General features: G+C 46.6%; 1 protein-coding gene and 1 pseudogene across 17 annotated transcripts in view; one reads left to right on the forward strand and one right to left on the reverse strand.

Annotated features, from left to right (window-relative positions):
* PROKR1 (prokineticin receptor 1) overlaps positions 1-16,199 on the reverse strand; it is an 88,679-nt gene that overhangs the window by 18,983 nt on the left and 53,497 nt on the right. The gene's annotated exons all lie outside the window — the stretch shown is intronic.
* Positions 4,916-5,034, forward strand: LOC134913868 (5S ribosomal RNA; annotated as a pseudogene).

Below are 16,199 nucleotides of genomic sequence, written 5' to 3' on the forward strand. Positions count from 1 at the left end.
GGCACATCCACACGATAAAGCCCTTCTTAATTCATTGAAGGAAGCCAGAGAGTCGGTAAATGTTTTCTATTTAGCGGAAGTCCAACGCAACCTACATAGACTGAACCAAAAATTCTATGTTTATGGTAACCGGGCTGGTAGACTACTGGCGAGGAAGCTGAGGGGTAAGAAAGCTAAAGAAAAAATTCATATTGTCCACTCGGATAGAGGTAAGAGAGTCTACGACCCTGATGAGATTGCAAATGTCTCTGCATCTTATTACTCTAAACTATACAACTTGAAGGGGGATTCTTCCACTTTTCAACCTACAGGCATTGATATTCAAAATTTTCTGAGCGATTTTCCTCTCCCCTCATTGCCACCGGAGACTTGTAGCGCCCTTAGTGAGCCTTGGACATTAGCCGAAGTCGAAAAAGGCTATTGATTCTCTTCCAGCGGATAAGGCCCCGGGACCTGATGGTTATCCTTCTGGTTTCTATAAATCCTTTAAGGTGAGTTTAGCCCCGGTGCTCTTGTCAGTGTTTAATGAAGCCTCAGAAGTTGGCCACTTTCCCAAAGAGATGCTGGAAGCTCAAATCATCACCATCCCCAAACCGGGAAAAAATCCTACCTCAGTCCAAAATTTTAGACCAATTGCTCTATTAAATACGGACCTAAAAATTTATGCCAAACTAGTTGCCAACCGTATCAGTCCCCTTCTCCCTTCTCTTATCAACCCTGATCAGGTGGGCTTCATATTAAACAGACAGGCCCCTGATAACACACGTAGGGTGATTAATGTTATTGAGCACTCTGCCTGTAGAAAAGAACCCCTTCTAGTTTTGTCTCTGGATGCCGAAAAGGCGTTCGATAGGTTGAACTGGGAATTTATGAGATTAACTCTGGACAAATTTGGCTACTCTGGAAGGATCTTAGACTCTATCCTGGCTCTTTATTCCACGCCCTGTGCGCGGGTCTTTGTTAATGGATGTCTTTCTTCACCCTTTAATATCTCCAATGGCACTCGTCAGGGCTGCCCGTTATCTCCAATTATATTCGCACTGGTGATAGAACCCTTGGCTGCTTGCATTAGATCCCGGGATTCGATTAGTGGCCCTGTTATAGGGGGCATCTCTCACAAAATTAGCCTGTTTGCAGACGATATTTTACTGTGTCTTTCTGATCCTGAGTCTTCCTTGCCAGTTCTCCATAATGTCCTCCAAGACTATTCGGATGTTTCCTTTTACAAATTAAACACTAATAAAACTGAAGCCCTCCCACTCAATATATCTCCGACTGTGGTCTCTCGGTTGAAGGATTCGTACAAATATGCCTGGAAGTCCTGTTCCTTGATATATCTAGGGATTAACTTAACCAGAGAAGTTAATTTAATTGAGTGTAATTATGCCCCGTTATTAAAAGCGTTTACGGAGCTGACTGGGGAGTGGATGCTACAGGAGGTGTCTTGGCTGGGTAGGATTGCTGCTGCCAAGATGGTCTTATTGCCGAAATTAATGTACCTGTTTCGCGCCATACCAAGACCCCTTCCCAAATTCTACTATAATAAATTTAATCAGGTCCTGATTAGATATGTGTGGGGAGGCTCTAGACCAAAAATTGCTAAAAAAATTCTTATTATGCCCAAACAATCTGGTGGGGTAGCTTTCCCAGATATAGAAAAGTACCATGCTGCATGTCTGTTAAGTCAGTCTAGAGACTGGTTTGACACCTCGATCCTGAAACCATGGGTTATTCTGGAAGCTTCTTATGTGAACCCTATTACTCTGTCTGATTTGTTTTGGTTGTCACCGTCTGCTGCTCGAAGTAGGTCCGGATCCTGCAAGTCTATTAAAACGACCCTAGATTCATGGCATAAGCTAGTATCCTCTTCGGAAGAGATTAAATTACCGTCCCCCTGTCTGTCGTTAATCGCTCTTATGTCATTGATTCCTAATATTTCCCTAGAGGATTGGATTCAGAAGGGACTCTCCACAGTGGGCGATTTTTATTTGGGAGACGTCTTGATGTCTTTTTCTCAACTACAAGAAAGATTTGGGATTCGGTCTCAAGACTTTTTCAAATACTTGCAGGTGAGAAGCTGGTTACACTCATTCACTCCCCCACACCTCCACAAACCCTCTCCTCCGGCTTATGTTAAAAGCCGATTGGAGACGTCCTCGCATAAATATGGGATTACGTGGTGGTATCATTTTCAATTGTCAAACAGCACACAGACTAAATTAAAAGCTCAGATTTTGTGGGAAAGTGATTTGAATAGACCCTTTATTGATGCAGATTGGGACAGTATATTTAGATCTTGTTTTAAAGTCTCCAAATGTGTTAACCACTCCGAAATGTTCTATAAGCTTATACAGAGGGCCTATTTCACCCCCGAGAGACAACATAGAATCTGGCCTTCACAATCTAAATTATGTTGGAGGAAATGCGGCTCTACGGGGGACATCTTTCATATTTTTTGGGCCTGCCCTCGTATCCAACCACTGTGGAGAGAAGTTTTCAGTATGGCTAGCATGGTTCTAGGGTTCATCATCCCCCTGGATCCGGCTCTGGCGTTATTTCATTTGTACGTAGACCACCTCTCTGCAGGTGATCGCTACGTATTGGGGCATATCTTGATAGCCACTAAAGCTGCTATAGCACAATTGTGGAAATCTGAGAATATTCCTTCCTTAGCGATTATAAAAAATAAGATTCATAAACATTTCATTTTCGAAACAGCTGAGGCTAAATATTCTTCCTCAGCTAACTCTATCCACTTGAAATGGTTAAGCTGGTCCGACTATAGGGGGAGTGAAGGTAGGCTAACCGTCTATAGTTCTCCAATCGATTTGTCTGTGCTTTGCCCCACCTAGACTGACCTCCTCAAGGATGTTGTGATACCAGATATTTTTATTTATTTATTTATTTTTGTTTTGTCTCCTTTCTGTGCTTTCTCTTCTTCCGGTTTCGGAACGCCCAATGTAACCAATTGTTTATTCATCCAACAGTGTGCTGTGTGTACGTTGATTATTGTAACCATTCTGGAATACCCCTATGTTTCCCTTATCTCTTTTTTCTGTTCCCCATTTCTGTGTGAAAACTCTTCAATAAAAATTTAATGTTTAAAAAAAAAGAAATCAGATAGATCATACAATAATTATCTGTGTCACCAGAGAAGACAGCCCTTAACAATAAGCGCTGGTATTTGCACATAGGTGGAAAGAGAAAATTAGTTTCCAAGATTTAAATACATAGCATGTTACTCAGGCTGGGCAAACAATGCAATCGTGGTATTTAAGCATCAATTTGAAGAATCTCATTAAGGATTATAATACACCCTGTGCTGAGTGGAGAAATTCATTTACGTTGGAAAATCAAGTGTTATAAATCACACAGACTAAGCCAGAAAAGCAATATTATTATCAGTAACCAAAATAGCACTGAGGATCACAATGGATGGAGATCATATAGCAGTATATTGGCCTCTGCTGGTGATAAATCAGCACGAAAAGTGTAAGGTATCTATCAGGTACTGCAATAGCAAATCAAATGGAAAAAATATAAGTATATACAGCTTCTGTTTGGGAATAAAGCCTATGGCAAAAATCTGTATGTACACTTCAAAAGTCTGCTAGGATATGTGGTGAAATACAGGGTATAATAGTACACAGATATAATACTGCTGTTTGTGTGTATTATACACAGGACAGCTGTGGGCTTACGATCACCAGGATTGAAAAGGTCAGGATGGGCAGGTCAGAGCATCGTCAGATACAAATGCAGGAACCAAGAGTTCACTCCATATGCGGTATGCCCCCCCCCCCCCCCCGTGGAAGACACGTTTCGCCCTGGCAGGCTTGTTCACTTTCGGGTTAGCTGCCTTAAAACCCCGTTCCCCACCTACCCCTCCAAACCCGGAAATGAACAAGCCCGCCAGGGCGAAACGCGTCTTCCACGGGGGGGGGGGACCGCATATGGAGTGAACTCTTGGTTCCTGCATTTGTACCTGACGATGCTCTGACCTGCCCATCCTGACCTTTTCAATCCTGGTGATCGTAAGCCCACAGCTGTCCTGTGTATAATACACACAAACAGCTGTATTATATCTGTGTACTATTATACCCTGTATTTCACCACATATCCTAGCAGACTTGTGAAGTGTACATACAGATTTTTGCCATAGGCTTTATTCCCAAACAGAAGCTGTATATACTTATATTTTTTCCATTTGATTTGCTATTGCAGTACCTGATAGATACCTTACACTTTTCGTGCTGATTTATCACCAGCAGAGGCCAATATACTGCTATATGATCTCCATCCATTGTGATCCTCAATGCTATTTTGGTTACTGATAATAATATTGCTTTTCTGGCAGTCTGTGTGATTTATAACACTTGATTTTCCAACGTAAATGAATTTCTCCACTCAGCACAGGGTGTATTATAATCCTTAATGAGATTCTTCAAATTGATGCTTAAATACCACGATTGCATTGTTTGCCCAGCCTGAGTAACATGCTATGTATTTAAATCTTGGAAACTAATTTTCTCTTTCCACCTATGTGCAAATACCAGCGCTTATTGTTAAGGGCTGTCTTCTCTGGTGACACAGATAATTATTGTATGATCTATCTGATTTCTAACGCAATCTCTCACCAGTTTTTGTGCTGTCTTTTGTTAGACAATTTAACCTAAATCATAGATTTTGTATCTCCTGTTCATACTCTACTATTTTTCCGTGGACTCTCATCTGCGATCCACGGAGCACAATACCACAGACGTGGGATCTGATGAGCCGTGCCTAACGTAGAAAGCAGATCCACACATTTTTTACTTTACTTATTCATCCCTTTCTTTGGCTTCCCTAACTCTCTCCACTCTTTCTCTTATTTCGTATATAGGTGCACTCTCATTGGTGTACTATCATATAAATTCTCTACTATCATACCACGCTGCCAATGCCCGATCTCGTCCTATCTTGGAAGCCAAACAGCGTTGGGCCGGGTTAGTACCGGGAGAGGAGACTTCCTGCGAATACCTGGTGTTGTAGAGCAGGGATTATTTCCCTTTCTATGTGAGTTGTGACGCCAACAGCAGTATCACCACTAATTCTTACTTCTATGATATTCTTTCATATCTGAGGCTTACGACCAATTATTGTGGCATACGTCAGAAAGTCGGGTCCTTTTGAATGCTGGTGACCATTAATTCTTGAATTTAAGTAGCCCTATTGGGACATACTTATCAAATAATCCTTTATGACCACTCCCCGGTCCCATCAATACAGATATTCTGTACTGGTCAGGGGAAATGGGGGTAAGACGATCAAATGTCTACAACCTTTCCAATCACACACTGTGATAAAACAGACCAGAACATTTTAAAATCTTTAATTATTATATCTTTATTTCACATGGATCATCTATATGGGTAATCTCGTTTTAAATGTTAACATTAAAAATTATGTTTTAAATATTTATTTTCATATGATATAGGAATTTTCCTTCCTTTCTAAAGAGTGTGCCCACACAAGAGCCTTCTCTCTCTCCCCTTTTACAGCATCTGCAGACTGGCAGAGTGGAGACATGAAGTGAGGATATTAGCAGCATGACTGAGAGTCGGCCCTGGAACGCTAAGCCAGCCTCAGGAGACACCTGAAAGGTAAATAATGGTGTCCTGAAACCCGGATCGTGACACCGTTCTTTTCTCTCCCCCTCATTTCTATCCCTCTGTACTCTCTCTCTTCCAATTTTTCTCCCTCCACTCTTTCCTCTCATCATCTCTTTTTTTTTTGTTTTACCCTGATTTTTTTTCTTTCTCGTTCTTCTTTTCTCTCAGTCTACCCCCTCTTTTTCCTCTCACCCCTTTTTAGATCTCCTGCTGTGAGTTCAGTTTGCATGGCGAACATTGTTTGGTCCCCATGCTCATCCTCCTCTTGGCTCTCCTTCTCCCATTGCAGACCCATAAAGGCAGTTTAAAAAGTAAATCAAATTTTTATAATAGTATTTGCATGATTATTTTTACATTGGCTCATATGACAAATATACTGTAGTCCTGAAAATCTGGGCCACATTTACTAGGGGGTGTGGCTAAGTATGTGGAGTTATGGTGTGAACCATAGTGGGTATCAGTGACCTTAGGCTGACATTGATATGTCACAGAATGTCCCCAGTTTCGTATATATATAGGAGGCAATTGTTTTTGTTTTAAATGATTGGAGGTGCTCAGATTCCTCTCCATATGACTAAAAATGGCATGCATAAACATGGATAGTAGCTGCACAAATACTGGCTATGGCTAAGCACTCACAACACCCACAACTACTACTGTGTAGTGACTGATTCAAGGCCTCTAGTATTAGTGGGGTTTCTAGATTGTTTTATATATTTTATGATTTTGTTGGAACATTGGGCCTAATTCAGCATGCTAAAGCCCTATGAAGTTTGCGCACGCACAGCAGCTGCACTGCGCATGCGAACACTGTGAGATGTGAAAAGCAGTAAAAATGTGATTGACAGGCAGACGCATTCGTGGGGCGGGGAGGGGGCGTTGTGGGAGCATTTTTGGTGTGCGTCCGGACAATGCCGATGTGTCCATCTTTAAGCGGCAGTCCGCGGTGGCTGCACGACGTCACATGCAGCCTCTGCAACCCGAAACATGTCGGGTAGCCGCCCGCCTTCACAGCTAGGCTGCATAGGCAGAGGGCTACCCTAAACATGCAAAAGCATTGTCGCCATGCAATGTTTTTGCATGTTTGCGGGGGGCTGGATCCGGCATGTTGGGCGGACTTGCACTGTGCTGTGCGCCCCCTGCATGTCAGTGTAATGGATCGTAGATGTGCGTTTTTTCGCACATCTACGATCCATGCTGAATTAGGCCCATAGTCCTTTTATAATAATATAGGAGTGACTTGGTGACCAAGCACCGTAAGAGTTTACAAGATTGTTGTATGTCCAGTGCTGGCGCTACGATCAGGTCATCCTAGGTTGTTGGCTAGGTGTTATGATTCCAGCACTCTGGTCAGAGGAGATCTTATAGCAAGGACCGGAGCACTGGAACGGAATGCTGGGGAAGGGAGCAGGACAGGAAAATAGCCCCTGGCGCCCTAACTCTGTTGTCTCGCCCGTGTTGTCAGAAATCCCCTGCGAGACTATGGTTTCTTGAGCCCTTGGCAGCCGCGTTTGAAGGGCGGATTATGTCTGCCCAACTTCGATGCCCCCCGGTCTTAATGAGAGACAAAGGGAAACCCGAGACAGGGTGATAACAAGAGGCCCTCTAACTAAACAACCAGGCCAGGGGCTAAGCAAACTCAAAACTATAATATGTGCGGAGAAACCGCCAGGGAAAAGGACAACCAAAATATCCACTTGTCCAATTCTCCTACCCGGCACCGCCGAGTACCAGAGAGGACTTGTGGAAGCGGAACCCTCCGCAAATGCTCCAAACACAAAATATACAAGGTAAAGCGGCTGAGCCGCAAGACACGGCAGAGCCGCAACTCACGAACACCACTGGATATAAAACGGTGATCAGTCAGGACTCCAGGGAACCAAACGACCTCTTGGGATGAGATGACAACTCCCGAATACCGGACTTCTGAGGACTGGAATGACCGGATACAGCAGGACTGGAAACAGACTCTCAGCAAACAAAGGCAGCATGCAGGAAGCTATTACCGGCGTCTGTGAGAAGCCCTGGGAGTGTATTTAACAAGGAGTCCTCCAATCAGCTGCTAAAGGCTGATTAGAATAAATGCCGTGCAGCTGCCTTGCTGCACGGCCAGAGAGCAGGTGAATATCTTAATTCCCTAAAGCCTAGCAACGGGGAACGCGGTCCGCCAGTGGCGTCCCCGTTGCTAGGGTCCGTGCGGCTCAGCGCGCCCGGCGTCTAGCGTTGCTAGGGAGCCGGCGGCTGTACGCGCACGGCGTCTCTAGTTGCTAGGCGCCGGGCCGCGCAGACAAGCGGACCCCGGCGCCTAACAGTACCCCCCCTTGAGGAGGGTTCAAGGAACCCCTAAAGCCAGGTTTCTGAGGAAATTCCCGAAAAAATGCCCTCTTGAGCCTCGGGGCATGAAGATCCTTATCCAGGACCCAAGACCTTTCCTCCGGACCATAGCCTTTCCAGTGAACTAGAAAATACAGCCGACCCCGGGACAATTTGGAATCGAGAACCTTCTCTACCAAGAACTCCTGTTGTCCCTGTACATCCACTGGAGATCTACCCTGAGAGATCTTCCGAGGAAATCTACTGGAAGAAACGTATTGTTTCAACAGGGAACAATGAAACGTATTTCCAATCCTGAGAGATCTTGGTAAACGTAACCGAAAGGCAACTGGGTTGACTCTTTTAATAATAAGAAATGGCCCAATAAATTTGGGTCCCAGTCTAGCCGAGGATTGTCGAAGCCTGATGTTGCGAGTCGACAACCACACCCTATCTCCCACCTTAAAAGTGCAAGGACGTCGGAGCCTGTCAGAAAATTTCTTCTCTCGAAAGGTCGCTTTTCTGAGAGCAAGGTGCACCTTTTTCCAAATGGCTCTGAGATGGGAGGTTAAGGTTAGCGAGGAGACTGAGGAATGATGAAAAAAAGAATTAGCTCTGGGGTGAAAACCAAAAACTGAAAAGAATGGAGACTCTTTAGTGGAGGAATGACAAGAATTATTGTAAGCAAATTCAGCCAACGGAAGAAACTCGGACCAATCATTCTGGAGTTTGGCTGAATACAAGCGCAAATATTGTTTCAATGATTGGTTAACTCGTTCGGTTTGCCCGTTGGATTGTGGGTGGTAACCGGATGTTAACGACAATTTCATCTTCAATGAGGCACAAAAACATTTCCAGAATTGTGCGATGAATTGTGGACCCCGATCAGAAACAATATCAGTAGGCAACCCATGAAGCCTGAATACATGGCGGAGAAACAAAACTGCCAACCCTTGGGCAGAAGGCAATCGGGGAAGAGCAATAAAATGAGCCATTTTACTAAAACGGTCCACTACCACCCATATGACTCGGAATCCGGCTGAAAGGGGAAGGTCAACCACAAAATCCATGGAAATATGAGACCACGGCCTGAGAGGAACATTTAAGGGCATAAGTTGCCCGATGGGCAAGGAACGGGGAACCTTATGCTGTGCACAAACCTGACATGAATAAACAAATTCCTTGACGTCTTTAGAAAGACCAGGCCACCATACTGAGCGAGAGACTAACTCCAATGTCTTAGAGACTCCTGGATGCCCTGAAACTTTGTTATCATGGAATTCCGTTAAAACAGTAGCTCTCAAAAACTCAGGGACGTAAAGACGACCAGCAGGAGTAATTCTAGGAGCTTGGTGTTGAAGCTGTTTTAACTGGGTAAATAAATCTTGTGTGAGGCCCGCCCAGATGACCGAAGATGGAAGTATGGGGGTAACAGGATTGTTATTGTGAACCGGAAGAAAGCTACGTGACAGGGCATCAGCCTTAGTATTCTTGGAACCAGGCCTGAAAGTGATTATAAATTTGAAACGCGTAAAAAATAATGCCCAACGTGCCTGCCGGGCATTAAGCCGCTTAGCCGATTCAATGTATTGCAGGTTCTTATGGTCAGTCAATACCGAAATAGTATGTTTTGCTCCCTCCAGCCAATGCCTCCACTCCTCGAAAGCCCACTTTACCGCCAGTAACTCCCGATTACCAACGTCATAGTTGGATTCAGCGGAGGAGAATTTCCTGGACATAAAGGCACAAGGATGTAACTTCAGAGACTCCGGATCCTTTTGAGAAAGGATAGCCCCCACTCCAACCTCCGAGGCATCAACCTCCACCACAAAGGGCAATTCCGGATTAGGATGTCTGAGGACTGGAGCCGAGACAAAGGCTTGTTTCATGGCCCGGAAGGACAACTCAGCTTCACGCGACCAGTTGGTAGGATCCGCTCCTTTCTTTGTCAGAGCTACAATGGGAGCAACCAGGTCAGAAAAAGAATGAATGAACCTCCTATAATAATTCACAAACCCTAAAAAGCGCTTAATTGCTTTTAAATTGGTGGGTTGCGCCCAACTAAGGATGGCCTGGAGTTTCTTTGGTTCCATGGAAAATCCCTGAGGGGAAATTATGTACCCTAAAAAAGATACTTCCGTGACATGAAACTCACACTTCTTCAGCTTGGCATATAAATGATTCTCACGTAACTTTTGAAGAACCAGACGCACCTGGGTAACATGTTCTTCCATTGATTCAGAAAAAATCAGGATGTCGTCTAAGTAAACGACCACGAATTTCCCTAGGAAGTCACGGAGCACATCATTAATGAGGTCTTGAAAAACTGCCGGAGCATTGGACAGGCCGAACGGCATCACCAGGTATTCGTAGTGACCCGACTGAGTACTGAAGGCCGTTTTCCACTCATCTCCAGATTTAATTCGGATGAGGTTGTACGCTCCTCTAAGGTCAATTTTAGAAAAAATCACAGCAGAACGTAACTGATCAAAGAGTACAGAAATCAACGGCAAAGGATAGGTGTTTTTAACTGAGATCTTATTCAGGGCTCTAAAATCAATGCAAGGTCTAAGCGAGCCATCCTTTTTCTCCACAAAGAAGAAGCCTGCACTTAAAGGAGATTTTGATGGTCTAATAAATCCTTTCTCAAGGCTCTCCTTTACATAATCATTCATAGCCGCAGTTTCTGGCCCGGATAATGCATATAATCTTCCCTTTGGCAATGCGGCACCAGGAATTAACTCAATAGCACAATCATAAGGCCGATGGGGAGGCAGAATGTCCGCATTGCCTTTGGAGAAAACATCAGCAAACTCCTGGTATTCCACCGGAATGAGTTCTGGAATGATAGCTGCTACTCTGACTGGAAACGTGATACATTCTTTATCACAAAAAGTACCCCATTGTGAAATCTCCCCCGACCGCCAATCAATGGTGGGATTATGAAAGGCCAGCCAAGGGTGACCCAGAACAACTGGAACTGCTGGGCAATGTGTAAGAAAGAACTCGATTTTCTCGGAATGTAGAGCTCCTACTGTAAGTAGTACAGGGGGTGTACGGAGAGAAATAATCCCATTAGACAGCGGACTCCCATCTAAGCCATGCATGGTGACACACCTACCCAAAGGTAACTGAGGAATGCCTAAGGCCTTAGCCCAAGTTAAATCCATAAAGTTTCCTGCAGCTCCACTGTCAACAAAAGCCGACACCGAAGAACTGAGGCTGCCAATGGAAACTTTAACTGGGACTAAAAGGGAGTTATTCGAGGAGATAAGCTGCAGACCTAGTTGAACCCCCTCACAATTCACCTGGTCAAAGCGTTTCCCGACTTGTTCGGACAATTACGAGCGAAATGTCCCTTACTCCCACAGTACAGACAAAGACCAGAATTTTGCCTTCTGGCTCTTTCTTCAGGAGACAGCCAGGAGAGACCCATCTGCATGGGCTCCTCTACGTCTTCAGGAATGGAATATACACACGGACTTGACCTTACAGGTGCTCCTTTTTCAGCCCTCCGCTCTCTGAGACGACGATCAATCTTAATAGAAAGCTCCATGAGTTTATCGAGAGTCTCAGGAGCGGGGTACTGAAGGAGACTGTCTTTTATAGACTCTGATAAGCTGAGGCGAAACTGACTGCGCAGGGCTGGGTCATTCCAGCCACAGTCGTTCGACCAACGGCGAAACTCCGTACAATAAACCTCCGCAGGATTTCTACCCTGTCTGAGAGCGCGCAACTGACTTTCAGCGGATGCCTCTCTATCAGGGTCATCATACAAGAGCCCTAAAGACTCAAAAAAAGCGTCAACTGACAACAATGCCGGATCCTCTGCTCTTAAACCAAATGCCCAGGTCTGAGGATCCCCCTGGAGCAAAGAAATAATAATCCCGACCCGCTGAGATTCAGTACCCGAGGAAGTCGGTCTTAAACGAAAATAACGTTTACAGGATTCTTTAAAATTAAAAAACTCTCTTCTATCACCAGAAAAACGGTCAGGCAAATGCATCTTTGGTTCAGGGACTACCCTTGGGGAAGCTCGCAAAAGATCTTCCTGCGACTTCACCCGAAGAGAAAGATCCTGAACCATCTGAGTAAGTTCTTGAATCTGGCTGACTAAGAGCTGACCAGGATTTGGCCCTAAACCTGTTGGATTCATGAGGCCGATAAACTCTCACAAAACTGAATGAGAAAAAATTAAACCCCGTTTAATTTTAAGTTTTGGTATGGCCGGTAATAATGTTATGATTCCAGCACTCTGGTCAGAGGAGATCTTATAGCAAGGACCGGAGCACTGGAACGGAATGCTGGGGAAGGGAGCAGGACAGGAAAATAGCCCCTGGCGCCCTAACTCTGTTGTCTCGCCCGTGTTGTCAGAAATCCCCTGCAAGACTATGGTTTCTTGAGCCCTTGGCAGCCGCGTTTGAAGGGCGGATTATGTCTGCCCAACTTCGATGCCCCCCGGTCTTAATGAGAGACAAAGGGAAACCCGAGACAGGGTGATAACAAGAGGCCATCTAACTAAACAACCAGGCCAGGGGCTAAGCAAACTCAAAACTATAATATGTGCGGAGAAACCGCCAGGGAAAATGACAACAAAAATATCCACTTGTCCAATTCTCCTACCCGGCACCGCCGAGTACCAGAGAGGACTTGTGGAAGCGGAACCCTCCGCAAATGCTCCAAACACAAAATATACAAGGTAAAGCGGCTGAGCCGCAAGACACGGCAGAGCCGCAACTCACGAACACCACTGGATATAAAACGGTGATCAGTCAGGACTCCAGGGAACCAAACGACCTCTTGGGATGAGATGACAACTCCCGAATACCGGACTTCTGAGGACTGGAATGACCGGATACAGCAGGACTGGAAACAGACTCTCAGCAAACAAAGGCAGCATGCAGGAAGCTATTACCGGCGTCTGTGAGAAGCCCTGGGAGTGTATTTAACAAGGAGTCCTCCAATCAGCTGCTAAAGGCTGATTAGAATAAATGCCGTGCAGCTGCCTTGCTGCACGGCCAGAGAGCAGGTGAATATCTTAATTCCCTAAAGCCTAGCAACGGGGAACGCGGTCCGCCAGTGGCGTCCCCGTTGCTAGGGTCCGTGCGGCTCAGCGCGCCCGGCGTCTAGCGTTGCTAGGGAGCCGGCGGCTGTACGCGCACGGCGTCTCTAGTTGCTAGGTGCCGGGCCGCGCAGACAAGCGGACCCCGGCGCCTAACACTAGGATACTAATGGTTAGAGGGCATCTAATCCAGTGCCATAACAAAGCTTTCCATCTTCCAAAGGACGCTCCAAGTGGCAGTGCCACAGTGATACCTGGCTGCAAGGTGCTGTTCCAGGTACCTTGTTAGCCAGATCCAAGGTCTGTTGGGCAGCAACCACAGAACCTTGTGCTTTGTGCAGTGGCACCAGTCACACCCCACTAGTTACAGCCCTGATCCAAACCACTGATTGAGTGGATTACAGTATGTTGGTGGAACAGGAGTCTCCAATGGCCTCTCCGAGATGTTGCTTCATTTCTTTACCAAGATGGCCACCACTACTATTACTGCATGAGCAGCTCCATCTTGTTACTGTGCGTGAGTAACATAGTGGGAGATGAACATTTCCCTCTTTGCTACAGAGACCTGCGACCTTTTACCCTGCGATATCGCTATTCCAGTACCCGTATCCAGGAGACAGTCACCAAGCAGAGCCAGCGCAACCTACTCAGCAATTCCCTCCGGCTCCCTCTCTTCTCTCTCCTCCCCTACCAGCGGTGCCGGAAGCTTGAAGTGCGCTGCTTCCACGGAGAAAATCTTTGCTGCTGCACTGATAGGACCTGCCTCCCCCCTCCCCGTGATGTCCTATTGCTTCACCCACACCATGTAAGTACAAGCAGCATCCACTTGGCAGAGCTACCAGCTCCCTGACTCTGCCCCCCTCTCCTGCTGCATCGCCCTGGGCTGGCCTATCTTCAGGGACCCTCAGAATGGCTAAGTACTGCTGGACATGGAGTGCATTGCTGGTTACCACCCTGTACTCACTGTAGTGTACTCATTGCTCTGCAGCCAGGTCTCTGAGGAAGAGAGCTCTGTACCTGAAAGTCAGCGACAAGTATGATGTAAGTTGGGGTCTGTGGTATCTTAGCATAGGGGGGCTGTGTACCCTACTAGGTGCCTCTATTGCTGTGCTTCTGTCTGCACAGCTGGCTAAGTCTTGTTCCCTCATGTCTAAGGTGACTAACAAGTGAGTTGGACACCTGCACACAAGTTCTTGTATCGTACTGATCACCTACTGCAGGACATGTGTATAATAATGCACTGCAAAATGCAGTGACCGCCACTGCGTATCCTGTCCCAGGTGACCGCTGGGTGAGGCAGGGGCAGATGGATGCAGTGAGAGCTGCACAATGGGAAGCGGCAAAGCATAGTGTAGCTGAGGGTTTATCTGTATGGCTTAGTGTTGGGCACGGTATACCCCATCCCCCTGCTGTGGCGTCCTGTATGTGCGGTGTTATACTCTGTTACTGCAGCTCAGCGACATGCTCATGGACAGCAGACAGGAAATACTGTAGTGCTATTAGCTGCTGCTATACATCCTGCGTATTACAGGGGTTCAGTATAAGTGACCATCGGACGGGATACTAGCGATCACGATACCGATGCCGGCATCCCGATGTTTAAAATCCCGACAGGGGGAGGTAAGTATCCTAACCCCTCTCCCCTAACCCCTAACCCTCCCTTCCCGCAGCCTAACCCTAACCTCTCCTTAGTGCCTAACCCTAATCCCTCCCCCCCTCCCAGTGGTGCCTAGCCCCCCCTACCCACACCGTAACCTGAATAAGGCACACAACTATGTGGTACAATATGAATCATGGGCACTACGTATGGTGTAATTTGAATAAGATTGTGTTACTGTGTGGCGTAATTTGAATTGGGGTACTATTGTGTGGCCATGCCCCTTTCTGGTGAGATCACACCCCTTTTTGCGGTGTGCGCCTATCCCATTATTACATATGGGAGGGTGCAAATTTATCTTTTGCAGGAGGGCGCCGAACCCCCTAGCACTGGCTCTGGTTACTAGCTGGTAATCTGTCTGAACCCCGCTCCGGCATACGCTCCGATTCATGCCCATCAACCAGTGTAACAGTGACTAAGGCTGTACCCTCAGTTGTTCAATGAACCACACTGCCTGGTTAAACTTAAGTGGACATGTACATAGGTTAAGGGGCGGATCCAGGAGAAAATGAAAGGGGGGGCACTATAATAGGGTAACGGTAATAGTTATATTTACATGCACCTAAGGCACGTGTGCTCCCAGATAAGGGGTGTGGTATCACAGGGGGCATGGCCTCACAGAATACGCCATCAGGTAATGATTGGTTGTAGGAGTGCATCCTGGTTTATTGCCAATTTCTTTTTCATCCACTAGGGGGTCACTGGAGTACTCTTGGGATATGGACGGTTTCGGAGGAACAAGGCACTGAATAAATTAAAATTTGGAACTACTCCTCCCCTCCATATCCCAGAGTACCTCAGTGTTTTTTTGGTGCTCACAGTAGCAAGGCTTGTGTGGAGCTGATCCACACTTATTGGATTTATTTTTTTATTTTTTCGACTGTTCCACATCCCTTCCCCCCTTCCAATAGGCGTGGGTCCGGGATAGTGGAAGCTGCTACAAGCAGCTGTGGTGTGTCGGGCCTTTCTGAAAGAGCTCACTCACAACCACGTGCAGGACTACCTGCAGGAAAGGCTGGACGGAGCTTACAGAAGAAGCCCCGTCATAGCCCTCACCACAGGGTCCAGGTATGTTGGGACGGGGCGGTCAGCTCACGCTGCCGCCCCTCTGTGTGGGGACACTGTGTGTGTGTGTGTGTGTGAGAGCCGCCCGCCGCCGCTTCCAGCCGCCCGCCGCCGCTTCCAGCGCCCGCCGCCGCTACCTGATTACCGCTGCCTCCCGCCGCTCACTGAGCCGCGCCGGCCACGTTCTTCATGCATAGGCCGCTCCACGGCTCTATGCAGCGCGCTCCCTGGCTCCCGCTGACGCTTCCCAGCTCCCTCTTCAGCATATGTAAGCCCGGCTCCGTGTAATAGAGAGCGGTACATGGAGCACGGGGGGGGGGGGGGAAGCACACAGCGGGAGGAGAAGTGTGTCTTAGCAGCAGCTGTGCTGCATATGTTATTAGAATAGGCTATTAAGCCCTTTGTTAACAGGTTTCACTTATAGGTGCAGATGGGAGTGTAGGTCTTACAC

Source organism: Pseudophryne corroboree, chromosome 4, assembly GCF_028390025.1.
Source record: "Pseudophryne corroboree isolate aPseCor3 chromosome 4, aPseCor3.hap2, whole genome shotgun sequence".
Lineage (NCBI taxonomy): Eukaryota > Metazoa > Chordata > Amphibia > Anura > Myobatrachidae > Pseudophryne > Pseudophryne corroboree.